Raw genomic sequence first — 26,406 nt, 5'->3', positions numbered from 1 at the left:
GGGGTATATTCATGCCCCCAGCTTTCCATGAACTAAATGTTTGTGTGATGAAACCTCAGTTTTTTTAGAAAAATCATGTCATTATTACTTTGGCATAATGCCAAAATTTTCCTAAAGCATGAACACAATGAAAATGGTGATTTTTGAGCAGTTTATATCTCAGAAAAATCATGGGGCAAAGTAAAGGTATTTCGCTAGCCCATTTCCCCCTGCCAAATTTCAAATGCCAGCTACAAACAATGGAAGCATTAAAGCTTTTTAAAAAAGATCACAAGAATCCTTTATAATAGTAAGTGTTAGGCAACCTAAGTATAGGAGTTGTTATTAGCTCCTCCTATAATAGAGGAATGAGTCCTGGCAAGCCTGGAACTCACTTTGGCACTGCACACACACACAAAGATGCCAGCTAAGAGCAATGTGCACATCGCTATACACTGGCAGTTGTCAGTCTGAGGAAACCAAGAGTGATAATACAGTATTTGACACCTCATCAGTGTCCCTTCCTTGCCCCTGAGTGAAATGAGCTGTCAAAGGACTAAACTTAAGCACCACTGCAGAACTAATAAGAACAATAAAAACTTGCAGCAGGTGATACCTCCTATGTTTAATTCCAGCCAAAATAACCTCTTCCCCAGGATTCCCAGTTAGGCAGAAGCACTGAGTCTCCAATAAGTGATTCAAATCTGATGGGAAGGGAAAGTGAGAGTAGAGCAGCTCAGGTGCAAACACTGCTCCTGCTAAGGAGGAGGATTATTAAAATTAGTTCCAGTAGACATGGACAATTCTCTCTTTCTTGGTGTAGAACATCTGTCGGCAATCCCTACAAATCTGACTAGCTAGCCATTTCAACATAGAACATCTGCATTCCATGGAGAGAGATAATAGGGCTGATCTTCTGCAGAACATAAGAACGGCCATACTGGGTCAGACCAAAGGTCCATCTAGTATAGTATCCTGTCTTCCAGAGGGAATGAACAGAACAGATAATCATCAAGGGAACTATCCCGTTATCCATCCCTAGCTTCTAGGAAACAGAGGCTAGGGACACCATCCCTGTCCATCCTGGCTAACAGCCCTTGATGGATCTATCCTGCATGAATTTATCTAATTCTTGCTTGAACCCTATTATAGTCTTGGCCTTCACAACATCCTCTGGCAAAGAGTTCCACAGGTTGACTGTGCATTGTGTGAAGAAATACTTTCGTTTATTTTAAATCTGCTGCCTATTGATTTCATTTGGTGACCCCTAGTTCTTGTGTAATGAGGAGTAAATAACACTTCCTTATTTACTTTCTCTATGCCAGTCATGATTTTATAGGCCTCTATCATATCCTCTCCCCCCCCTTAGACATCTCTTTTCCAAGCTGAAAAGTCCCAGTCTTATTAATCTCTCCTCATATGGAAGCTGTTCCATATCCCTAATCATTTTTGTTGCCCTTTTCTGTACTTTCTACAATTCCAATATATCTTTTTTGAGATGGGGTGACCACATCTGCATGCAGTATTCAAGATGTGGGCGTACCATGCATTTATATATAGGCAATATGATATTTTCCATCTTATTATCTATCCCTTCTTAATTATTCCCAACATTCTGTTAGCTTTTTTGACTGTCACTGCACATTGAGTAGATGTTTTCAGAGTATTATCCACAAAGATCTCTTTCTTGAGTGGTATCAGATAATTTAGACCCTATCATTTTCTATGTATAGTTGGGATTATGTTTTCCAATGTGCATTACTTTGCACTTATCAACATTGAATTTCATCTGCTATTTTGTTACCCAGTCACCCAGTTTTGTGAGATCTCTTTGTAACTCTTCCCAGTCAGCTTTGGACGTAACTATCTTGAGTAGTTTTGTATCATCTGCAAATTTTTCCACCTCACCATTACCCCTTTTTTCAGATCATTTATGAATATGTTGAATAGTACTGGTCCCAGTACAGACCCCTGGGGGACACCACTATTTACTTGTCTTCATTTTGAAAACTGACCCTGTATTCCTACCCTTTGTTTCCTATCTTTTAACCAGTTACTGATCCATGAGGGGATCTTCCCTCTTACCCCATGACAGCTTACTTTGCTAAAGAGCCTTTGGTGAAGGACCTTTTCAAGGCTTTCTGAAAATCTAAGTACACTATATCCACTGGATCCCCCTTGTCCACTTGCTTGTTGACCCCTGAACAAATTCTAGTAGATTGGTGAGGCATGATTTCCCTTTACAAAAACCATGTTGACTTTTTCCCAATAAATCATGTTCATCTATGTGTCCTGACAATTCTGTTCTTTACTATAGTTTCAACCAGTTTTCCCAGTACTGAAGTTAGGCTTACCACTCTGTAATTGCCGGGATCACCTCTGGAGCCCTTTTTAAAAATTAGTGTCACATCAGCTATCCTCCAGTCATTTGGTACAGAAACGGATTTAAATGATAGGTTACAAACCACAGTTAGTAGTTCTGCAATTTCACATTTGAGTTCCTTCAGAACTCTTGGGTGAATACTATCTAGTCCTGGTGACTTATTACTAGGGTAATCGGGACTGTCCCAATTTTTAGGCGTCCCGACCGATGTTTGGTTGGGATGCAATTTGTCCCAATATTTCACACTCCTGTTTTTTGTTTGTTTTTTGTTCCACCGGCAGGATGCCGCTTTTTTTTTTCCCCCTCTCTCTCTGACGGCAGGACTCCATTTTTTATTTTTTTTATTTTTTCTTTGCTCCACCAGCAGGGGACACCCTCCTCCCCTTCATGTGTCCCGATATTTTCTTCATCCCATCTGGTCATCCTACTTATTCCTGTTTAATTTATCAATTTGTTTCAAAACCTCTTCTAATGACACCACCTCAATCTGAAACAGTTCCACACTAAAAAGAGTGACTCAGGTGTGGTAATCTCCCTCACATCCTCAGCCAGGAAGACCAATGCAAAGAATTCATTTAGTTTCTCCATAATGGCCTTACCGTCCTTGAGTGCTCCTTTAGCATCTCATCCAGTGGCCACACTGGTTGTTTACCAGGCTCCCTGCTTCTGATGTATTAAAAAAAAAATTTGCTGTTACTTTTTGAGTCTTTGGCTAGCTGTTCCTCAAATTCTTTTTTGGCTTTCCTAATTATATTTTTACACCTCATACCAAATGCCATTTGCTTTAGTCGGGGAGAATTAGGAGTGGGAATCCAATTAACAATTATATTTACGACTTAACTGGGACTTCATTGTACTTGCTGCCTTAATCTTCTTTTACACACCACACACACACACACACACACACTTAATTTCTTCATTGACTGTAACATACAGTTCTATGAACATGAATCCAGTGAACTTGCAAACTTTAAAATAATATTAGCAAATAAGGAAGCTTATATTTAAACACATTCATACTAAGCAAAGCCCTTTTGAGACCAACAAGCCATAAGGCCTTTATCTCACCTCCTTGCAAAATAGGATTACAGTTTTCCAAAGTAAAAATAGTGTAAGAATTTTACAGCAATTAACTAAAATCACAAACTAAAATTAAATCAAGATGAATGCTAAAAGCAATAAATACATACTTGAGGTGAAATATCAATGTATTTATATCAATACAATTGTTCACATTGCTTATAAGTTTCATTTCACTCAAAAAAATCACACAATAAACAGTAAGCAAAAACAAGCATTCCTTTATTATTTGATGTTTGTCCATCGTTATCTATGAAGACCTCAACAACTCATTCTTTCGATGACCGGGCTCTGTGCGTCCGGAGATGACTGATCAGTCCGATTCGGGCGTGGAACTTCCTGTCACACGTCGGGCAGACATATAATGGCACTGTCGATGGTGTACGAGCAGCTCTGGACTTGCGCAGCTCACGCTTTTTTTCAGCCTCAGCAATACGCCTTGCCTCAGAGGTATTACTGCCTGTGTGAATGAGGCTGTGCCATGCTGAACGGTTCAGTGCGAAGGTTTCCCATGTGGCGGTGTTGATCTCAAAGGACTTCAAAGAGGTCTTCAGCGTGTCCTTGAATCGCTTCTTTTGTCCTCCATGGGAACGCTTTCCCTGAGTGAGTTCTCCGTAGAAGAGCTGTTTAGGAATGCGTTCATCTGACATTCTCACAACATGTCCGGCCCACCTTGTCTGGGCTCTCATCAGCAATGTGAAAACTGACGGGAGACTGGCTCTAGTAAGGGCATCAGTATCAGGCACTTTGTCCTGCCATCTGATTTTTAGAAGCTTTCGCAGACAGGAAACGTGGAAGTGATTGAGCCTTTGTGCATGACTCCAATAGACAGTTCACGTCTCGCAGGCATACAGCAGAGATGGAAGCACCACTGCTCGGTAGACCTTCAGCTTCGTTGGTAGGCTGATCCCTCGACGTTCCCAAACATTGGAGCGCAATCGGCCAAATGCAGAGCTGGCTTTAGCAATTCTGCAGTTTACTTCATCATCGATTGACACTGATCGGGAAACGGTACTGCCCAGGTACGTGAAGTGGTCCACTGTCTGAAGTCTCTGTCCATTTGCAGTGATGGACGGTTCTGAGTACGAAGCACGGGGAGCTGGCTGGTGCATGACCTCAGTCTTCTTGATGTTAATGGTGAGACTGAAGTTGTTGCATGCAGTTGTCCATACTGGCTTGCATTTCTGGCTCTGTACTAGCATTCAGAGCACAATCATCGGCAAAGAGAAAGTCTCGAAGTACAGTTTCCTTCACCTTGGTGATGGCACGCAGTCGCCTCACATTAAATAGCTTCCCGTCAGTTCTATACTTCAGGCCTACTCCTTCAGTGCAGTGTTGAAAGGCATCAGTCAAAGTGGCAGAGAATATCATGCTGAACAAAGTGGGTGCTAAAACACACACTTGCTTGACACCGTTGGTGACTGGGAAGGCCTCAGATGTTTCACCGTCATCCAGGACATGAGCCATCATACTGTGATGAAATTGACGTACCATTCGTATAAATCTGGACAGCCAGATTTCAACATGATCCTCCACAGGCTCTGGCGACTGACAGAGTCAAATGCTTTCATGAGGTCCACAAAAGTTGTGTAGAATTCACGATTCTGCTCTTCACATTTCTCCTGTAGCTGACGCACAGTGAAGATCATGTCAATAGTCCCACGTCCCTTACGGAAGCCACACTGTGATTCTGCAGTAAGCCCTTCTCCAGGTGAGTGATCAATCGGTTCAACAGAACCCATGCAAGAACTTTCCCCGCTGTAGAAAGCAGCGAGATTCCACGGTGATTGTCGCATACCTGGCGATTGCCCTTCCTTTTATAGAGGTGCAAGATGGATGCGTCTCTAAATTCTTGTGGAATGGTTCCCTGCTTCCAGAAGGACTGAAACAGCTCAGTGAGTTTCCGTAGCAGCACGGGTCCACCGACTTTGTACACCTCTGCTGGTATGGCATCTGACCCTGGGGCTTTGCCACTTGACAGCTGATTGATAGCTTTCTTCACTTCGTCCTCTTCTGGTGAAGCATCCATGGAGTCATTGACTGCAACCTGGGGCATCTTGTTCAATGGCCTCATCATTGATGACTGAGGGGCAATTGAGAATTGATTCAAAGTGTTCAGCCCATCTCTGGAGAATCTGCGTCTTCTCTGTAAGGAGCACAGTACCATTAGAGTTCAGGAGGGGAAAGCTCCCAGAAGACTGTGGACCATAGAGTGTGTTAAGGGCTTCATAAAACTGCTTATAGTCGTTCCTGTCCGCATAAGCCTGTATTTCATCTGCTTTGGCGCTCAGCCACAATTCCCGCATTTTGTGCAGTCGGTTCTGTACTGTTCTGCGAGTGTTGATAAAGGCAGTCTTCTTTGCCGCTGAGGATGGATTGTTTTGATATGCACGATGCAGGCGGTGCTTCTCAGCAAGTAAGGCCTGGATTTCTGCATCATTTTCATCAAACCAGTCTTGCCACCTGCATGTGGAGGGCCCCAATACCTTCGATGCAGCTTTATGGACAGTGTTGCGGAATCGCTCCCAGTCTTTCTCAGCGTCATCCTCAATACGAAGATCAGCAAGTTCATTCTCTAGGTCTTCCGCTAGATTTTCAGTGATGCGGCTGTTCTTCAGCTTCGACGTGTTGATCCTTTTGAAAGCCTTACAGCCTTGTGGTCGTCTCTTCGGCATGATACGGAGCTTCATTTTGGATACTATGAGCCTATGATCTGTCCAACAGTCAGCACCACACATAGCTTTTGTAACCCTGACATCTTGTCTATCCCTTCTCCTGATGATGACATAATCGATCAAATGCCAGTGCTTGGAACGGGGATGCATCCACAAAGTCCTGTTATGGGTAGGAAGGCGGAAGACCGTATTGCTGATCAGAAGGTCATGTGCTGCACAAGTTTTCAGCAGTAACAGACCATTGCTGTTACACTTTCCCACTCCATTTTTCCCAATGACTCCTTCCCAGGCTGCGGCATCGCATCCGACTCTTGCGTTAAAATCGCCAAGCAGAATCAGCTTGTCTGTGCGGTGCACTGACGATAACAGAGTATCTAGTTCTTTGTAGAATTTATCCTTCACATCCTCTGGGTTGGTCATTGTAGGAGCATATGCGCTGATCAAAGTAGCTTGTTTTCCTTTTTGAAGCGGAAGCTGCATTGTCATGAGCCAGTCATTCATACCCTTGGGGGAACTGGCAAGTTTCCGAACAAGATGATTCTTGATGGCGAAGCCAACTCCAGATTCACGACGCTCATCACTGCTGTGGCCACTCCAGAAGAATGTATAGCCACCACCTGACTCGGATAGCTGTCCTTCATTAGCAAGGCGAGTTTCGTTAAGGGCTGCAATGTCAATGTTGTAGCGTGAGAGCTCTCTAGTGACAAGTGCTGTTCTTCTCTCTGGTCTGTCTACCGTGATGTTGTCCAGTAACGTGTGCACATTCCATGTGCCAATAGTGATTGGTGTCACTCTAAATTTTGGTTTTGTTCGACCTCTTTTATGGGATCCCCGCCAGCCGCGGTATGCTGGCCAGGGTAAGGTGAAGCAAGTAATGTTTAGGGCACCTTTTCTAGCCCCCTCCTCGTTCTACGGAGGTGAGCAGTGCAATCCTGAATAGGGCTGCTCAGTTGCTCAAGAAGATGCCGAGCTCTACTGCTGCTTTGGTTAGTGAGGAACGACCATTATGCCCGAGCCGCCTATGTGCAGGTCCGCGGCTACAACTCCCAGTGTACCCACACCTGCTGCTTCGTCGCTCGCCCATCACCACAGGACTTGATATGATGTAATATGATATGATATGATGTCGAGACTTGCGCGTGAATTGGATTAAAGTGAGGGAGAGTTGCGCAACGTCAGCCTCACTCTCTCTTCCCAGTTCCTATCTGTATCCAGTGGCAGGACAGAAGTCGAGACAGCTGGAGATAGGGCAGGGCGCAGTGGATGACCAGGACTCCTACGTGTCTTGTCGTGCTCTTAAGCATTCCACAACGCTTGCTGTCACCGCCTTCATGACCATTAAACCAGGTTGAACCAGGTTGCCTCAGTCAGCCGGATCCAGCCTTCGTATGCAATGCATTTATTATTTACTCTGGAAGTATCAAACCAGTGTTTTGTACTGAGACAAAAAGTATTATAGCAATAATAATGGATTTTGAAACGTGGTAGACTCCCAGTGATATATACTGGTCATCACAAAGGGACTAAACTTCTCAAAATATATCTTTATAAAAAAAGGAGTTCTACTTTTAGTTACGCGAATGAACAAATGCATCCTGGACGCATGACCCAGGGCCAGTGCAACCCATTAGGCGACCTGGGCGGTTGCCTAAGGTGTTAGCATTTGGGGGGCGGCATTTCGGGTCCTTTGGCGATAACCGCGGTGGCTGGATCTTCGGCCGCCATGGTCGCCGTCAGCATTTAGGCGGAGGGAGCTGGGGCAGAGGGGCTCGGGGAGGGCTGCCTGCAGCAAGTAAGGGGGGGGGCCTGCACCCAGGGGACCCTCTCTCTGCCCCAGCTCACCTCTGCTCCGCCTCCTCCCCTGAGCACGCCACCCCACTTTGCTTCTCTCCCTCCCAGGTTTGCGGCACCAAACAGCTGATTGGCGCTGCAAGCCTGGGAGGGAGAGAAGCAGAGCAGGGCGGTGTGCTCAGGGGAGGAGGTGGAGAAGAGGTGAGCTGGGGTGGGGAGCTGCCGCACAGTTACCCAGGCCGGGGGGAGCTGCCGCGGTGGGGGGGGGGCGTCTCTGGGGGGGTGGGGAGCTGCCACAGGGGGGTGCCTTAGGGCAGAGAGGGGGGCAGAGAGCTGCCACAGAGCTTGGGGACGGGGGGGCACAAGGTGGAAGTTTCGCCTAGGGCACGAAACATCCTTGCACCCGCCCTGGCATGACCTATATATATATATATATATATATATATATATATATATATATATATATATATATATTATACACACAAACTTAAAAAACCCTACTTTAAAAATCACATTAACATTGCAAAGCCAATCTCTCAAAAGATAGGAAATACAGTAATACGGGTTTTCTCCTCTCACATGAAGAAATTTCTATAAAAATCATGTGGTTCCAGCTTCCACCATTTTCTTGTGGAAGATACAAATACTATATTCAAACAGAATATGATTCTCAGAGACTTCCACTTCTTTTACATGTAGCTGGCTGAAGGCAATTGTGCTTTTGTGTTACTATACCAAATGTCCCTTTTAATATATGTAAAGGATTGCTATGAGGCCTTTGTAAGATTACACAGTGTGGTACTCCATGTGCTGCATTTTACCTTTTAGTAGTAATTGTATCCATATTAATTAAAACATTACAGTACAAAAACTGGCTAAAGATTAAAATCTTGAGCCTTTTTAGTGGTGGAATCTTATCAACATACAATTATGTTAAGGAATCTAGTGGCTGAATGAAAGGCAGCATAAAAGGGAAGTTAATTACCTTATTGTCACAGGAATTCTTTGAGATATGTGGTTCCTATCTGTATTCCAGTGTGGGCACGTGTGCGTTTCATGCACCTGACACCGGAGAATTCTTGCAGGCCGTGTTCTTTGGTCCATGCCTGTGCCCCTGCTCTCCTCATGCTCTGCACCATGGGGATAAAAGGAGGGGTGGACTGACGACCACTTTGGTTCCTTCTCTACCATGAATCTTACCAAGATTCGAAGCAGAGGGGAAGGAGGGCGGGTAGTGGAATACAGATAGGGACCACACCTCTTGAAGAACTTCAGTTACAATAAAATAAGTAACTTCCCGTTCTTCGAGTGCTGGTCCCAGTGTGTATTTTACTTTGGGTGACTGAGAGGAGGGGAGTGCGAGGATGCAAGTGGTATAGCTACTCATAGGGTTGCTGCCCCACAGAATGCATCTGTGGAGGAGTCCTGGACCCAGACATAATGTCTTGAGAATGTGTGGATGGAACTCCAAGTAGCTGCCCTGCAAATGTCAAGTATGGGTACTTGTTGGAGTGATGCCACTGAGCCTGTTTGTGGCCTTTTTGAAAGAGCCCTTACCCTTCATGGAGGAGGGAGATGTGTCAATTGATAACAGAGCAGGATACAGCCAGAGATCCTCTTAAGAGATCCTCTGAGATGAAATAGCCAGACCTCGGACTTTTTCTGCTACGACAACAAACAGTCTAGGCGACTTTCTGATTGATCTAGTTCTTTGCAGGTAAAATGCTAATGTTTGTTGCATGTCGAGGGAATGAAGTCTCCTCTCCTTGCTAGAAGTGTGGGGTTTGGGAAAAAATACAGGTAAGTGAATTGACTGGTTTATGTGAAAATCTGAAATTATCTTAGGAGTGATTTTGGATGTAGTCATAAGTGAGACTTTGTTATTATGGAATACTGTATATGGTGGATCAGCCATTCATTAGAACTCCAAATTCAGCAGCCTACTTGGCCAAGGTGATGACACCGAAGGCAACCTTCACTGACAGGAAGGATACAAAGCATGAAGCCAGAGGTTCAAAGGGTAGCTTAGTGAGTGCCAAAGCACTAGGTTAAGATCCCAGTCTAGTCTTGGTTTCCTTACCTGTGGAAAGATTTGCATTAGACCTTTCAAGAATCTGGCCATCATGGGGTGAGTAAAGTTAGAGTAACCATCTGATGGCAAGTGACACATGCTGACTGCTACTAGGTGAACCCACAGAGAGCTAAGGGAAAGACCTGTCATCTTGAAACTAAGATGACAGTCTAAAATAGTGGAAATATCCAGTGTTTCTGGAGATACATGATTTTGCTGGGCCTAGAGAGAGAGAAATGTTTTTACATGGGTAGGTAACTTTTTCTGATGGACTCCATTCGGCTATTATTAAGAATGGATAGACAGCTTCAGAGTAGGAACGTTCTAGGTTTGATGCCCATCCAACTACCAAGTCATGAGATGAAGTGCATCCAGGTTGGGATGTCTGACTCTGCCATTCTCCTGGGTCAAGAGATCCAGGAAAGACTGAATGCTGATAGATGGGTGAGACAACATCTGCAGGAGACTAGGAAACCAGAATTATTTGGGCCACTGAAGGGTGATGAGGATGACCTGAGTCCTGTCCAGTTGCATCTTCTGTAGATCATGAGATAGTATGGGAATGGGAGGGAAGGCATAGTTGAAGTGATCTTACAAAGGTAGTAGAAAAGCATCATCTCTGAGTGCTTTCCTTGAGCTCCCCGGGAGAAATATATGTTTCATTTCCTGTTTGCCTGCGTGGTAAACAGGTCCCAAATGAGGTTTTCCCACTGTGTTGCTCACCAATGAATTGGATAGCTGGCTGAGGCGATCTGCCAGCAAATTTTGTATACCTGGAAAGTACACTGCCAATAGAGTGATATGGTTTTTGATACACCGGTTCCATAAGGTGACTGCTTTTATACACAGGAGACTCTCTCACTCTTCCCTGCTAGTTTATTTAGAATACAGTTAGGTTGTCTGACATTATGAGTACATGATGAGACTAGATGAATAACAGAAATGTTTTGCAAGACTTTTGGACTGCCTGAAGTTCTGAAAATTTACATGCATTCTTGTCTCTCGGGGCATCCAAGTGCTCAATGCCATGTGACTGTCCATGCGGGCTCCCCAGCCTATCAGAGGCATCTGTAATTATCTTATTGTGTGTGGGGGACAGAAAAGAACACTCATACACACTTGTCCAGAATCTTTCCACCAGGTTAGTGAGACCCTTTTACTGGTGGGAATTAACACCATAGTGTTCATTCTGTGTTTACTTGGTTTGGAGCCAAGCCTGCAGGCAATGGCGGTGAAGTCTGGTGAACAGTGTGATGTAAGTATGACACCATGTGCCCCAGGAGAGAAAGGCAAATCTGAACCAATATTCGAAGGTTGTGCATAACCTGGTGTATCAGGCTGCTCATGGTGTGAAATCAGTCCATTGGGAGATAAGTCCTTGATCTGACTGAATTTAGAGTTGCTGCTATCAATTCTGTAGTCTGCATTGGGGTCAGGGGGATAAACTTTTCCATGTTCACACAGACTCCTAGGGATGACAGAAGATGAAGCAGTAATGAGGTTGATGCAAGGGCTTCTAAGCTTGTTCTGCCACTGAGTGTCTAAACAGGGGGAAGATGGTGAAGCCACTGCCTCTGAACTGTGCTGCTACTACTTGAAACACTATGCTGAAGACCCTGGGTGCAGTTGCTAGACTGAATGGAAGCACCCTGTATTGACAGCGGTCAGGACCCACCATGAATCTGAGGAATTTTCTGTGGGCATGATGAATGTTCATGTGAAAGTATACATCTTTCATATCAAGGGCTGTGAACCAGGTCACCTTTTCCAAAGATAGTACTATCGATGCCAGGGTAACCATATGGAATTTTAGTTTCTTAATAAAAAATGTTGAGTCATTGCATGTCGAGAATGGGTCTCCACCCTCCCTTCTTTTTTGGGAACTAGGAAATATTTAAAATAGAACCCTTTTTCCTGATGTTGAAGAGGCACCCACTCTATCACTCCCGGATGCAGGAGAGATTACCTGCTGGAAGAGGATCGCCTCATGAGAATGGCTCCTGAAGAGAGACAGTGAAGGGGACTTTGTAGAGAGTAGGGAAAAAACTTGATGGTATAGCTAGAATAGATGAGATCCAGCACTTCAGTTGTGGGATAGGAGTGCTAGACAGCCAAAGGATGTGTGAGGACTGGGTGAAAACAGCATCAACAGTGGTTTGCAACTCCTGGGCATCCCATCAAAAGTGTCTTTTGGCCATTGGTTAGGTTGGGTTGATGTGGAAGGTGCAGGGTATTGTGACTTTTGCACCTTCTGTCTTTTATGAAGGAGGTTCATAGGATTGCTGGTGGTAAAAACAGTTGAGCCATAGGCCTTGGTTTGTAGGAATATTTGTGGTATTTCCTCTTTGGTGCTGGTGTATGTATACCTAGGAATCAGAGGGTTGCTCTGGAGTCCTTTAGTGAGTGCAAAGTCTCATCTATCTTTTTATTGAAAAAGTTGATCTTATTGAAGGCCAACTCCTTCACAGTGTTCTAGACCTCCCTGATAAAACCCAAAGAGTGTAGACATGATTCCCAGCACATGACAATGGCAGCTGTCATTGACCTTGACGTGGTGTCAGCTGCATCGACCACAGATTGCAGTGAAGTTCTGGCCCACCAGCTTGTCTTCATCAGTAAGGACCTGATATTGAACTTGGTTCTGCTGAAGTAATTTATCCTTAAAATCTAGGAAGTTTGAATCATTCACAAAATCACACTTAGCCAACAATGCTTTATAATTCAGTATTCTAGACTGGAGGCTAGAGGAAGTAAACACCTTTCTATCCAGTAGGTCCAGACAGTTGGCCTCCTTATCAAAGAGGGTGGCTGCCTGGATCTTTCTGTAGCAGCCTGAACAACTAGGGAGTTTGGTTCAGGATGGGTAAAGTGGAACTCTGATTCCTTAGCCAGCAGAAAGTAATGCTTCTTAGCCTCATGGTGGTAGGAACATATGTTGCCAGTGTATGCCATATACTTCTTGCTGGTTCATTCACTAGAAGCGCTATCTGGCTGGAGCCTGTGGGTTGCAGGATGTCTAGGAGCTTGTGTTGTGTGTTCTGGACTGCCTCTACAGAGATTTGGAGCTTCACCGGCACCCTGCATAGCAGGGGGGATGGCAAAGCTGGAGTGACTGCCTCATCAGGAGATTAGGTTACCCTTGTTGGTACTATCGGAACTCTCAGGTCCAGCTCATAGTCTTCCTCCTCTATATGGTCAAGAGGAAGCTTTGGTTGCTTTCTTGGATGGGAGGTGATATGACTCCCTATTAGATAGCACAGATCCTGCATATCATGTGTATGGGTACCACGGATAGTGCCAACAGGAGTGATTGCAGCTGGGTTGTGGAGGTCCCCAAGACATGGGGCACCATTGGTTCTGAGGGGGGTTTCCTGATTTAGACGGAGGCTGGTACCAAGAAGCTCTTGATCTCCCATCTGAACTATCTCCCACAGAGGAGGCAATGACAGTTCCTCTGGTACTTCTGATTCCCCCAATGATGAGAAAGCCAGATCCAGGTGAATTGGTGGAGCCATTGGTTCCATCAAATGAAAGGCCAAGCTAATAAATGGGCTGGAGGCTAGACCTCTCCCATAGCCCATATCTTCTGTTGAGGTCAAAATCTCCCTGGTAAATGACAGCCCCGACAGCAGGAGAAATTGCGGATCCAGGAGAACACAGATGTCCTCCAAAGAGACGTATCTCTCCACTCTTCTTGGATTGTGCAGGGTTCTGTCTACCTGTACAGATAAAGCTCATGTATGAAGGCTCTGGGTTGACAGACCCATATGGAATTAAGACAGTACCACCAGTGGTTGAGGTTCCTGACACAGACTCGATCTCTTGACCTGGACAATACCGCTGGCAGTGTTTTTGCTGGTGCAGAGCCTGGTACTGATAGATCCTTGCTCACATGAGTCTTTTTATTATGGATCTTGGATTTAGGACGTTCTAAGTCTTTGGGAGCTGGGTACAAAGATTTGCCCAACCTGGATGGAGTCAGGGAGGAATCCATTCTTTTAGGAGTGGACTTAGAGGAGGATCTGCTCTTGTGCTTATGAGAGCATTCCCTGCTCTTCTGATGAAACTCTGACAGAGGGTCCATAAGCGTAATCTCCCTTGCTCCCGAGTCAGGCCTCATGCTAGCGGGTGCGCTCCTTTATGATGCTGCCTTATGTATGAAGGGACAGGGTGTCCCCCAGTCTGGTTCTAATTGGGACCTCAGTCTTTTTCCCTAGGTGCTTTTTAAGCTAGAATTCCTGTGCCTGTTGGGTCTGGCTAGAGAAGGAGTGACAGATACTGTACCTGGTAGATATATGTACTTCTCCAAGATGGTACAGGCAACATAGGCGCCAACTTTCTCCGGTGCTTGGGGGTGCCCGTGCCCACCTTCCCCTTTCACCACCCCTGGCCCCGCTCCAACTCCACCCCATCCCCGTCCCCATTCCAACACCATCCCCAAAGTCCCCACCCTAACTCCGCCCCCTCCCTGCCCCATTGGATCCCTTCCCCAAATCCCCACCCCAGCCCCGCTTCCTCTCCCAGCGTGCCGCATTCCCCCTTCTCCCCCCTCCCTCCCTGCCCCGCAAATCAGCTGTTTCGTGGTGCAAGCAATGGGAGGGAGGGAGGAGAAGCAGGACGCAGTGGCGTGCTTGCGGAGGAGGCGGAGGCGAGCTGGAGCAGGGGGGTGGGGCAGGGCCATGGGGAGCTGCTGGTGGGTGCTGAGCACCCACCAATTTTTTGCTGTGGGTGCTCCAGCCCCGGAGCACCCACTGAGTCGGCGCCTATGACAGGCACTGCTGGGGGTCATTGCTGACTGAGAAAGAGCAGAGGCAGGAGAGGTAATTTTTAAGACCCAGTATTCTGGCCATAATCTATTTCCCATACTGGGAGCCAGAAGGGGATTCCCTGGGGTGGGAAACATAACTACTAACTATACTAATAAAACTATTAACACTAAAGATAAAACTAGCAAATTTTGAAATATTTACAGATTTGAAAACAGGAAGCTGAAGAGAAAAGGAGAAGCTTCGGACACTGGAGGTTCCAATTTAGGCCATGCGACAGTAAGAAGGAACTGAAAAGGTGGTCTGTTTGCTCTGTCCCTCATATCCAGTGCCGGCTCCAGGCACCAGGCAACTAAGCACATGCTTGGGGCGGCACCTGGTAAGGGGTGGCCAATCTTGGGGTGGCAGGGGTCAGCAAGGCGCGGCACGGCATTCCGCGGGGGGAAGGGGCGCTCCGGCGGCGCGGCACTCAGGGAGGGGTTCCGGCGGTGCGGCGCTCGGCGGGGGGGGGGGGCGGGCTCCGGCGACGTGGCGCTCGGTGTGTGTGGGGGTCCGGCGGCGCAGCGCTCAGTGGGCTCCGGCGGGGGGGCTCAGCGGGGCGGCACATTTTTTTGCTGCTTGGGGCAGCAAAAAGTTAGAGCCGGCCCTGCTCATATCCTTGGAACAAAGCATGAGGAGAGTAGGGGCTCAGGCCCAGACCAATGGACCATACTTTCAAGAATTTTGTGGTCTCAGGCACATAGAGCACGTGTACCCACAGTGGAATACAGACAGGGACCAGCACTCAAAGAAGAATATAGCTGTACTCTGGATAATTAATTGAAGGGTTTAATAGGAGGGTTTCCAATGCATTCAGAAACATGAACTACCTTTCTTTGTACTACAAGTTTCAAAAATTTGAGCTAAGAAAAAGTTGGTTTGGATGGTTTATAGGCTGGATTGTTTATTTGTGAGAATAAAATTGATTAGATCAATATTTCAGGAAGCCATGAATGGGCCCCTAAATTAGCAGATATCTAAATTGATTGTATGGACGTCAAGAGTAACTATCATTTAACAAAACTCCTTGATTAGTTACCATCACTGGGCACAAATGGTAAGGTAAATTACATCTCTGAGGCAGGCTCAGCTGGGCCGACACACATGGCTTTCACATCTGGGGAAATGCCTCTTACAGACTGGCCTGACAAAAGTAACTGTGACAGCAGTAATGTAAATGGGGACACATTTAGGTTTCTTCAGCCTCACCGCCCACACATCAATAATTCCTTTTGACAAATCTGTCTGCTTTCAGGCAGCCAGACACCATGACCTGCAGTTGTGAGTACATTACTGGGCAGATTGGCACCTGTTCTACTACATCTTCCTGCTGAGACATATACTTCATCAGGGATTAAGCCAGCCGGGTTTCTGAAATGTTATACACAGGTTTTTGCCACACAAGTAGAAGAACTAATGATTTCAGGACTTCAGGTTTATCTCCTAGAATAAATGAATAGGCATATAGACTGTTTATAACCATTTCTTTTTGCCCTACACATACATGATGGCTTTGCATTTTGATACAGTACAGGAAAAAAAGGTTGCACTGACTTATCTTGGAACTAAAGATCTGCACATGTAGATACTGTCACTAAACTCAACTGGTGAGGAGGTGTGTTTGTTTCTTGCATTCACTATGATCCCTGTCTAGATCTAAAATAACTAGGGATGCTTAGGTCTCAGAGTTCTACACAGAAGCAGAAGCAGATTGTGAGTCACGCAGGAGAAAAAAAAGTCAAGAACAACCTTCTTCTGTGAGAAAAAAGTACAATTCAGAAAAGAAATGAATGCAGCCACAGGCTCCGACTTTCCAAAGTGCCGGGGGGTGCTCGACCCTTGGCTCTCCCCCAGACCCCACCCCCACTCCACCTCTTCTCCCAAGGCTCCACCGTGCCCTGCCTCTTCCCGCCCAGTTTTGCCCCCTCCCCCGAGCACACTGCATCCTTGCTCCTCCCCCATCCTCCCCAGAGCCTCCTGAACGCCATGAAACAGCTGATTGCAGTTGGCAGGAAGTGCGGGGAGGGAAAGGAAGGTGCTGATCTGTGGGGCCTGCCGGCAGGCACTGGTGGGGAGCTGATAGGGGCACTACCAGTGGGTGCTCAGCACCCACCATTTTTTCCCAATGGGTACTCGAGCTCTGGAGCACCCACAGAGTTGGCGCCTATGAATGCAGCAGATACACTAATGATAGAGAGTGAGGTGAACTCATTTGTAAACAGACAAGTGTCTTCCTGGGATGCAAATCAAATGGTTGGTGACCAGAGCAGGGCTGTCATTAGGGCATGGCAAGCAGGGCAATTGCCTGGGGCCTGACGCCACAGGGAGCCACACAACTAAATTACATGCTTCAGCCCCGACTCAACTCAGTGGGCCACCCAGCCTGTGGGTCAGTGTCAACACCTCCATGACCATGCCTTCCATCGGGGCCTGATCCTTAGTTTCTGTGTTGGGCCCTAGCAAATCTAACGCCAGCCCTAGACCAGATGCATCATTCAAAGACATTTTGTTGAGAGCAGGCCACATTTACGAGTCTGCGTGCATTTCTAAAATGTGACCATTTATGCCCTTCTTTGATTTGCGTATAGACTATGAAGCTCCCATTGCAGTAGACCCAGGGTCTGTTCTCATTTCATCTGAATCAATCAGTGCATCCCTAATTTACACACAGTCCCATAAATTTTGTTCATGTTGATGACATATTTTCCCCATTCCTATCCATTATGTGATTTGTTTTTCCCAGGGTGTATTTAATGTTTCTATATTAATGGTTGCTGTCTTCAGTATTATAAGTATCTGGAAACCATCAGCTCTTTATGAAACTTATCTGGAATCCTCTTCCTTTACACAATAATAAAGTAGGGCAGTAATAAAGATAGGTAGACCAAAAGGGAATTGAAAAGATTATTTAGTCTTCTACTTGTTCAGATTATGGCACCGATTTTAAAATTGTGAAGTATGAAGAGAACAAATGTACACTGTCTGGTGGGCAGGACTCTGTGCTATCTTATGCTCTGTGCAGGGCCAGTGATTTTAGTATAGTTTGTAAAACTAACATTAATGCCTACTGAATTCAGAATTCTGACAGTCAACTCTGCTGATTGACAAATTTAATTCTGAGTACAGGTTTTAAAGGATGATACTGCCTTTACTATATTAATAGCCACTGAAGTCCCTACTGTAGTCTGCCAGTTTATCAGAATGTTGATTAGAGATGACAAGCTAGTTTTAAGGGTTATGAAATCCCTGCTGGATCTGAAGTCTAACAAAGTTCATTATCATAAATATCAGGCACACATCATTAACCAAGTAATGACACATTTTTGTTGTAAAATTAGACTGCTAACAGAAGAAAGGGAGGATGAAGATGGTTAGTATATTATCTCAAAAGTAATTTTATATTATCTCCAAAGTCATTTAGTTTTAAGTGCAGCTTTCTAGATTATGCTAGGACTAAGTATTTATTGTAATGCTGCCTAATACAACTGGGATTTAGTCATGAAATTCAGACTTTACAAAACTTCTATAATTAATGAGTGTTCAATTTGTGGGATTAGGTCAGGCCCCTCTCTGCTGTGTATCAGAATACACTGTATTTTTTTTAAATAAGGAGAAATTAAAATATTGGGATTTATATGGCTGAAAGAATTGGCAACAGTCTACAGAAGTTTTCTCCTGTAGATAGTTGTTAGTGACCACAAATTCCCACTATCTGTTGGCTATTTGGTGACCTCAGTAAAGTTCCCAAGACATGGTGTCAAGGGCACAAAAAAACCACAAAACACTAGCTCTGGAAGTCTTAGCAGAGAGATCCAGGATGGGCGTGAGAACTGTGGATAGGAGACTTCAGTATCTGAGGCTATTGATCTACTGCTTTTCTTAAGTACTAATCTTACACAAAATATGAAAACATCATTTTAAAGAGTCAGGGAAAATAGAAATATGAAATATCCTTTCATGACAAGGAAGCAGATCCCAAAAGGAAACTAAATTAGTTATAGCTTAATTATATAGTTATAATTATTATAGCTTTCAGGTATGGTTCTCCACTGACCGAAGCTAATGGCAGAAGTCCCATTGATTTCCAGGGGACCATGACTGATCTCTTATTTGGTAACTTTTTTTTTTCATATGGGAGAAAGCGGGAACTGGAGAGGAAACAGAATATGATAAAACAGGAACAAAGAAGAAAACCAGAAAAAGATTTACTGAAACAAAACAGGATTTCCAGTTTTACCAAACCACTCCCTCTCCTAGCTTGTCAGTAATCCTACCTGAATATCCTTGTGTTTATCTAACAAAGTTAAAAGCAAACATGGAAACAAACAAGGGCAATTTCGGATTATCAAAATATGGATCCAAATTTTGCAGCTTGCATCAGAATATTGCATTTTCATCAATTTAGATTTAAAATATGTAACATTTTTAATGACTGAAATATCCAATTTCCCCTAAAGGTACCTCTAGGAATTCTGGATTTTCTGTTGTTGCATTAAATGTTGAGAGGTGTATGGATTCAGCAGTGACATAGCTGTTTCAGGACTTAGAATGATGTGCTAAAATCAGGTTACAGGACAAAGAGTCTTCACAAAGAAAGCTGCACACTGGATTTTGGACAATCAACATTTCAATTTTCCCCTGGAATACAAAGTTGTTGTTTGAAGCCAGAAATGCTTTCTCTGTGCCAACACCACCTCTTATTGGCTTTGTGCACCATCCAGAATTAAAGAACAAGAAAGTTACACCTCATGAATTAATGGGAACAATACACAACAAGATTGATAAATTTGGTGTGTGTCACACAGTGTTTACATTTAAGATGCAAAAATTTTAAGCGCGGGAAAGAGAAATGCCTGCACAGTAGCTCTTTAGGGAATAGCAGGCTGTGAGTTTAACAGATTTCCATTTTGACTGCTGATAGAAGTACTGTGTTTAGTACATACACCCAAAAGGGGGGGAGGGAGAGAAACAGTTCTGCTTGCAAATTTGGCATAGCTGAGATTGAGACAAGCAGCAAATCAAAAATAAGTGTGCAAACAAAACAAAAGAATCAAAACCAAAGCTCTAGATAATTTTCAAGTAGATTGGTTTTGATAAACTAATCTATTTAGAAACTATTTTGTTTAAGCTTTTTGGGAAAAATTGTTCAACTGAAACCCTATGTAATGATTTCTAATTGTATATATCAAAAACAATTCAAGTTAACACATGAATATAGTAAGCTAGTAAATCTCAAGTTACAAATGTGAAACTATTTTGGCAACTGTAGGAGCTTTCATAGTTATAACATTTCAAATAAGAGTATTTTCCCAAGAGGTGAAACTGACATCTGTTACAATTATGGGGAGAAACACACCCCCAACTCTCTTTTGTTTATAACCTACAAACTAAAAAAAGTGTATGTGTGTATCTGTTTCTTTGTGTTTCAGCCTACTACTGAGAAATTTTGGACCCATTTCTGACCTGATTTAAGATGGTACAAATCCATTCAAGTAACTGAAATTGCACTTGCTTGCACAGATTTTGAGTTTGTCTCATTATCTCTAATCAGTTGTTTCCATCAGATTGCTGTTGACCATTGTCAAGATAAAAGTATGTTTCTTGGAAAATGGTAGCTAGGAGCAACTCATATGGTATTTCCCTATTGGAAGTTAGGATAAGCTATTTTATGTGGTTTCTCAGAGAGAAGAAGGGTGCTCTGATCTAATGGTTCCTTAAAAAAAGTTTGACCCTTTTTGTCAATCAGTCACATCAAGGAATCACTACTTGGGTTGGGAGAACTTTCTAAAAGTCCCATGATACAGAGTTGCAAACACTGTTGGGAAGTACAGCATGTGTGGACGTACCAAAATTATCCCAGTGTCCATTATGACCAATTCTGGAGAGTGGAGATGCTAGACTGCTTTAGGAAGAAATATGCTTGAAAATGGTGGTTTGACACCACACAGTTCAAAGCTCCAGTATACACAAGACCCAAGCAGCAACCCAGCATGAACACATCTAAAACACTTGCTGTTTGCCTGAAAAATAATCCAGTGCTCCTGCCAATCACTGCAACACTCTCCCAAAACATATTTTAAAAGAAAACCAAAACCAACCATCTTAAATAACTTTCCAAACACAGGTGCACCAGATATCCCTTTGAGGCCAAGCTGCAGCCTTTCTAGTTTGCATCTCATCCTAATTCATCTCCAAATAGTGATTAATCTTATTTTTCAGTGCTGAACTAGTAGTGATGGGATTTCACAAACTTGCCAGATACCCTACAGTTCAGCTCAGATGCTACCATTACACTATTGGTAGTTATTTGCTACCTTCAGCAAAGCCTGTAACATCCTGTCCTCTCCCTGATTAGGGGCTCTCAGGGCTAAGAAGAGTTTATCATATGTACATCTTATGGTGAGTTCAAACATGAGTGCTGCTTTTTAAGAGAACAAAATCCCTATTCAAAAGCATTCTTGTTTTATGCTAAAATATTGATGTTTTGCATAGTACTGAAGGAAAAAATAGCTTTGAAATTTAACAATCATGTTACCCAGTGTGCTGAAAGTGAAATTTTATGAGCCTTGTTCAATCTTTTCTATCCCCACTTTCTTCGCCAGTGGAGCTTTGCAACATAGTCATGATTGCTTCCCACTCACTTGGAAAAAAGATAATTGTTTCCAGTGATCAATCAATACTTTAATCCATTTTGCTTTTTAAAGACACCAGCAGTGTCCATTGCCACACTGTCAATGTCAGTTTGGACACAAGGGGTCTGCAGTTCGCTGTCTAAATGAGAAATGTTTGATTAGAAATGCCTGTGATAGCAAAGACAGCTGTGTTTAGTCACATGTCTTAATACTCCTTCTCATTGTCAAGTTTCAGTGAAGATGAAGATTGAAACCTGAAACCTGGCATGACTGAGCCCTTCTGTTCACATATTAGGACCTTCTTAAATCAACTTTTAAAAAATTAAACCACAATGCTTGTTATGCTAAGGATGTCTTGGCAATGCATAGCCCAATTAACTGTAAGCTTTAAACACAGTAGACTCTTCTTGTGCTCTTTACCATTCTGTGATTTGTCTTTTAGAAACTAACACTGTCCATACAGTGTGTTCCTGGAAAATGCAAACAGATTGGGTTGGGGAACGTGCATTGACTGCATCTGGAACTTCCAGCGGCTTCCTGGACCTTTTTTCCACCTAGTCTTTTGTGTAGCTCCATTTCTGTTCATTATTCTGATGCTGAAAAGGTCTGCGGACTGTTTTTAAACTCACTTGCCTTTGAACTAAGTGTGATTTACGAAGTGCATATACATTCAAATCCATCTTGGACTACACACTGAACTTAAGAGTAAGAAATTACATTATTCACTTTCAGTTGCCCTTGCTATTTCCTTCGCCCCTCAGTTTCTAGAAGGAAACTGAATAAAACTGATTGGAACTATGCTACTGATATACCTTCCTTATTTGTAATTTTTCATGCAGAGCAGGAAAGCTGTGTGTGTGCTTGGAGTATGAAATTTGTTTATTAAATATATAAATAAAGAGGTTAAAAAACAGCACTAGTCACTTTCCAAAATGTTCACAGCAAAGACTGATATGCAAAATTTTTGATAATCCTTCTAGCAATAATTTCTATGTAAGTGCCTACTGCTCTTTCCTCCCCTAGTGAGCACATTTATACATACTGGAGTCATTATGATCTAGTGGTTAGACCAAGGAATTAGAAGACATGGGTTCTATTTTTGAGAATCACTGACTCTCAAAGAGACATGGAATAGTCACTACCTCTCTGTACCTTAGCATCCTCATTATAAAATGGTGAAAACAACCTTACCCAGCTTAATAAAGTGCTTTGAGATGCATGCTTCCTTTTATTCAGGTAAGTGTAAAGTGCTGGTCTAGGGCTCAAATTGCATCCACTCTAATGAAAAATTGTATACCTAGATTGCTTAGCCACTGGTTGGCAACATTTTCTACAGTTCTGAGTTGTTAGAGCCATCTGAAAGTCAAATGTATTAAACTTAACATGAAGAAAAGGTAAAAACCAATATAATGTACAAAAACGTTACAGAAATGCTGAGAGTATCTTGCTACAGTACATGCTGAGACAACTGAAAGTGGTACATGAACCCATGGCAAGGATTCAGCTGAACTCTACTAACGGGACATTGAATGAATGACTCTCATGCATACCCATAGTGACAGACAGACTAACTTTCCAGGCCTTTAAACACTAACTTCGTCAAGTAGACTCGTCATCTTGAAATGAAAAATATGGTTTCCAGAATCAGAGGATTTTAGAAGAGACAAAAAAGCCTTTTTGTTTTCAATAGCTGGTTTCACATATCATGATTTCTCTCTCTGACTATGACTGACAGAGTTCTTTATTTTCAAACATACTCAGACAGAAGGAAAAAAGTTAGAAAGTGGAAATTTCCTTTTGCCACCATACCTCCAGCTTCTGTGACTGCTAACAGTGATGGTAATCAAGGAGAGTAGGATATAACCCTGGCCACCATTATTGCAGATTCCTTTCTCAAATATTTTTTTCTTTCGTTGCCTCTATACATGACTGAAAAAGTTTGCAGTTGGCTTACTTACTTAGACCTTCCCATGGGGCTTTCTTAATAAGCACTGAACTTATTTTAAGATAACCCAAAGAATATAGCCTCATGTATTCAAACAGTCAAAGGATATTGACTTATTTTCATTTGATAAAAGTAGTCAGAGCAGTGATGAGCACCCAGAATTTAACTGGGTTAATTTTAGGTTTACAAGATAACTCACTAATTATATACATACACAGACAATAAGAGTGTCAATTTATGGTGGGTGTAATCATTATATTATGAGTGCTGACAAAGAGCTCAGCACTGATAATAAATCCTAGGTGAAAAATTCACATGGTTATTAGGCATATCAATTCATATTTCTACATTTCAGTGACAAAACCTTTACATGTAAATATTTTTGTTGTGCTTTTCCACCTCAGTGGTAGACTGCAAAGATCTCACCATTCCTTTTTCAGGGGAACAATAACTCCAGAGCCATTTACTTACGGAATATGTTTTTGCTAAGAAGGAAATTGATGATCAGGTAAATTACACAAAATAACAAATTGTGAAATCTGCATAATTATTATTAATTATTTTATGGTAACACACAGAACCCACAACCTTGATCAAGGTGCCATTGTGCCAAGTACTGTTTAAAGAGGTAGAAATGGTCCCTGCTCTGAAAAGATTACATTTTAATTGTGGGAGATATGTGTTTTACTTTTATGAATGTTATATAAATTCCTGTGGGTTTGGCAGTTATTGTATTACTTGCTAAAATGTAACTAAGGGTTAAATCAGCCTTACGGTAGGTCTTCAGTGCACAGTTAACCTGAGTGATTGGCATTGGGTTAGCCAAGCCTGGGTCTGAGCATTCCCACAGCAAAGCCATATCCATGTTCCTGTGTCTCCACTGTTTCTGCACTTGCCCAGATGTGACTGGGGGAACATCTAATGGATCTTTGTACTGAGACACTCTAGGATTCTTTCCCAGTCAATTGTCAGACAACTGTCTGTCCTATGGGGAGGCAAAGGAATTGTGGGAAGGTCATTGGATGGCTTCTAGTACTCACGTGATTTCGCCTGTATCCTCATTGGAAAATGCGTGGGTTCCAGCCTGAGTGAAAGCCTGAACTCTAACCCACTCCCCAGGAATCTAGCCTGGCCTTAAAGCACCTCCAAAACCAGGCCAGAGGATTTTGTGTGTGTATGATAAGGGACTAAAATCTAGGTAAAAGCCCTTGGTTAATTGTGCCATGAAGACATACCCTTAAGGTACGTCTACTTTGCAAACTTTGGAGAATTTTCAGCTCAGATGGATATACCCACACCAGGCTTGATTGAACTAGCATGCCAAAAACAGCAGTGTAGCCTGGCTACACGGGCAGTGGTATAGACTAAAAAAATACAGGAAAAAATAATCTGATCCTCTACGTGTCTCTCTGCTCAAAACAGAAAGTATCTTCTCAACATTCCATGAACTCTACGGAGGAGAGTTTCTGTTTAAAGATACAGTGTCCCAACAGAATATATACTTCATTTAAGGAAATTCAGAATTGCCTACAACCTGTATATTTGTCAGGAGAGATTCATGATGATCAAGATTTTCTAGCCCTGAATACTTGCATACCTTCCTAGCAATGAAAGGATTTCCCTAGTAGATTGCATTGTGAGGATGAAAAATTGTGAGGTGCTCAGCTATTACGGTACTGGCTCATGTAAGTACGACTGACCGATCACCAGATAGATTAGACAGACAGATCACTTGAATTATATCAGGTTTTATCCTACATTATTGTGTTTTACATTTGAAGCTTGAAGTACACATTTCTGTCTTGTTCAAGGTGTGCTATGTGGTTCATAATTGTTAAAATAAAATACGCAGATGTATAATCTTGTGCAAAGATGTTAAAATACAGCTAGAATGCATGGGACAAAAAAGTCATAACACTTGTTACTTAGATAGGACCAGAGTATACAAAAACACAGATCCAAATGCTTGCAGATTTTCATTAATTTCTGCAGTAACAAAGTATAGTATTTTAATATTGCATTCGACTATAATATTCCGATGTGGGATACAAACAAATCAGTCTGTCAAAAACAAGAGCCATATTTTCTAGGCAATGATGTCCTTCTGTTCAGTCTTCCAGAGTTCCATATTCCACAGCACATACTGCATTAAGTATCTGGCATTCTACAAGAGAATGTATGAAGCTGCCTATACAGTGAGACTTGCACTTGCTGCTCCCACATTCAGCCCAGTGATGAAAAAAGTCTTTCATAACATGAAAGGTGTGAGACTGAAGGAAACGGAATGAAGAAACTTTTGTAGTTATAATTTTGATGTAATCTTTCACAATCACTGACTATTAACATAACCCACTGTCTTCCTAATAAAATGTAAGAAAAGCATTCAAGATGTTTAACTGAACAATGCAAATTCTCTGGGAATTTTTCTTGGTAGATACTTGGGATTTTATAAAGGCAGCAGCCATCGCATGTTAAAATGCATCTGCCCATCCAGAGGCATCAGGGGATAGTTTAGATTATTTTTTTACCATTATTCAACCTAACTGATTACTAATCCACAGAAAAAATTGAGGATGATGTCACAGTGTGCTATCAATTCTTTATTTACAATTGTAATTCTGTGGTTCTTTTGCCGAGAGCTTTGACAATGCAATTTGATGAAATTATATTTTTCATCTGGATTGACCTTGATAAGGTTTTCGAAAATCATGGGGAAGACTTCCATTCCTGCTAGGCTCACAGACTTTCCAGAACAGAAACAGGAATAGAAAACACATGAAAACCTATGGGAGATTTCTATTAATTCTTGTGGTCTAATAGTCTCTTCTCTTTCCACCTCACTGAAGTAAAAAACTTACCTTTTATCGATTATTTTTCTATTATAATAAACTAAGGTAAGTTAATAGGCCCAATTCCTTTATTCTTGGATTAATCTTGGAAAACACTCATTATTAACATTTAGGGCAAAGACTGAATTCTAAATTTACTATCAGTCTGAAATACTAACATATTTTAACAAAGTTTGAAAAATAAACAAAACAGATG

The 26,406-nt window shown here is 42.8% G+C and overlaps 1 long non-coding RNA gene across 1 annotated transcript in view; it reads left to right on the top strand.

Moving 5' to 3' along the window:
* LOC128844287 (uncharacterized) overlaps window positions 1–26,406 on the top strand; it is a 128,677-nt gene that overhangs the window by 96,754 nt on the left and 5,517 nt on the right. The window contains exon 2 of the long non-coding RNA XR_008446458.1: window positions 23,766–23,869. This is a non-coding gene — a long non-coding RNA (uncharacterized LOC128844287). The remainder of the gene's footprint in view (window positions 1–23,765; window positions 23,870–26,406) is intronic.

This window comes from Malaclemys terrapin, chromosome 10 (genome assembly GCF_027887155.1).
Source record: "Malaclemys terrapin pileata isolate rMalTer1 chromosome 10, rMalTer1.hap1, whole genome shotgun sequence".
NCBI lineage: Eukaryota > Metazoa > Chordata > Testudines > Emydidae > Malaclemys > Malaclemys terrapin.
This window is presented reverse-complemented; position numbering and strand designations above follow the sequence as displayed.